General features: G+C 41.9%; 1 pseudogene; it reads right to left on the reverse strand.

The window, feature by feature from the left end:
* Positions 1-418: 418 nt before the first annotated feature.
* Positions 419-2,038, reverse strand: LOC100140352 (N-lysine methyltransferase SMYD2-like; annotated as a pseudogene).
* Positions 2,039-2,378: the final 340 nt, after the last annotated feature.

Genomic DNA, 2,378 nt, shown 5'->3' on the forward strand with positions numbered 1-2,378 from the left:
ATATTTTGTCTCTTGCCTGATGCTTTTCTCATTGTTAAATGAGATTGTGCTTTTGGGGGAGGATGGTCACAGAGATGCACTTCCATTCTCGTGACACCACACTGTGCTGGGGGCACATGAATTATTATTTGGGAGAGGTTGACCTTCATCACCTGACTGAGGCAGTGTTTGCCATAATTCTTAACTGCCAAGTAGAAAAATAACATTTTATTTATTCATTTTTTACTGCTATCTTTTAAATTTTCTTTCATCATTCATGTTTGTTCAGAACATTACAGTAGGCATGAAGGAAAAAATAACTGCATTTTTAAACTCAATCTGTCTGAAGTATAATATATGAAACCATGCTGTTATCTCTTACAGAAAAAAATAGCATTCAAATAATAATTTGATATTAAGGTAAAAGATTAAGACCAAAGTCCAAGTAAGCCATCTATAAGGTTTAAGTTCAAGTTATGTTTCCCTTCCATTGAGTTTACAGAAATGCTGGCATGATGTGTATGATTTGAAATGTCAAATTCTCGAAGGTTTCTGCACCAGGGTTTAAATAAAAACTAAAATATTGGCATACTTTCAGTGATTTTCCAGTTCCTGTTTGATCTCAGAAATGTACAGGTTATCTCGGCCATAAGCTACTTCTTTGTTGGTACTTCTCAGATGGTGAAGTGGTAAAGAACCCACCTGCCAATGAAGGAGATATAGGAGACGTGGGTTCAATCCCTGAGTCAGGGAGATCCCCTAGAGTAAGAAATGGCAACCCACTCCAGTATTCTTGCTTGGAAAATTCCATGGACAGAGAAATCTGCAAAGCTACCATCCATGGGGTTGCAAAATGTTGGACATGACCAAGCAACTAAACACACACACACGAACTTCCATGCTGATAATGGCTTTCTTCAGGGCTCTCTCCCCGGAAGCTTTGTTCTCCAGGTCCACCTACAGTCTTCCTAACTTCAGCCACATGGAGGCTGAGGGCATACAGAGGACAATGCTTACTGTAGGGCTGGGTGATTTTCTGTCTGTACGACAGGGCTCCCTCCCAGTTCTGCATGTACAAGCAGATGCCATGGTTTGGCACATCATGTGCATCCTATACATGTTACTGTTCTCAAACACGCAGCTCTTCTGGCTGAGTTCACAAATCTCCAGCAGCTCAATGGGGACCTTGTGTAGTGCTTGGCCCTTTGTAACTCAATACATTGCAAACATATCTGATCATGTCTCTGCCTCTGGGGGATAGGTGAACTTCCAGATTTCCACCTTGGCCTTATCCTTGACTTTGTTGGTACATCCTTGCTCTTACAAGTAAAAAAAATAAGAATCTCTTAACCAGTCATTCATATCTTCTGTTGAGTACAGGAGGTCAACATAGCTGGTAAAAGTCTCCTCTCCTGGGTGGATTTCTCTGACTTCTGCCAGGGTCCCTTTGCAGGTCACAATGACATTGGTGCAAAATCAGCAAATATTGCTGATCCCAAAAGAGAAAGTTCTTCATCTTCAATTGTAAATCCATGACAGTTAACCTGTATGAAGAGTACTATCAGGATATCATTTTTGGGGAACTGAAAGTGCTTGGAATGAAAGTGATACAGAGCAGCAAGGTCATTCTGAATCAAATCCTTCTTCTCATTATCTAATTTACCCAGAGGTGACTCCAACTCCTTCATGGCTAACCATTTCTCTGAAGGTGTTCTTTCTGGGTAGAATTTATGTATAGCCAGAATTCTTGCAATTAACCTTACAGTCTCTGAGGGATTTCAGTTTTCCCCAGAACAACTATGGGAGAACATTCCAGCTTGTGCATCAGCCAGTCATCTTTCTCACATGCTACCTTACAGTAAAATGCCTGCTGCATCTTCCACATTTGGACAATCCTCCTTTCCTGGTGAAGCAGAACTCACAGTGGTTATCCCACTCATTGACCATGAGCATGGAGGCATAGGCCTGCAGAAGAGGAGCAAGTCCATACCTGGAAGCATTGTAGAGCCTTGCCCTGGCTGCAGAAGTGCTCCAGACCACTGTTGGCCTGGGCCCTCATCCCAGCATCTCAGTTTGTGAGAGGAGCTGCAACTGCAGCTCCCCAATAACATCTTATTTTAAATGTTAATCTATATATGTGCTGTCTAGCAGATATTTGTCACTCTTTTTAGCTGTCTCATTCTTTGAACCTCTTTCCTATAAGAAATTTCTCATCCTTGTATGTTCTTACTTTGCTGGGGCACAAGGATAAAATGCACAATTCTTTCAGTAAAATGTGGCTTCTTCTTCTCTGGTGGCTCAGCTGGAAAAGAATCCACCTACAATGCAGGAGACTGGGATTGAAGCCCTGGGTTGGGAAGATCCTCTGGAGAAGAAAATGGCTACCCACCCCAATATTC

Source organism: Bos taurus, chromosome 9, assembly GCF_002263795.3.
Source record: "Bos taurus isolate L1 Dominette 01449 registration number 42190680 breed Hereford chromosome 9, ARS-UCD2.0, whole genome shotgun sequence".
In the NCBI taxonomy this organism is placed as follows: domain Eukaryota; kingdom Metazoa; phylum Chordata; class Mammalia; order Artiodactyla; family Bovidae; genus Bos; species Bos taurus.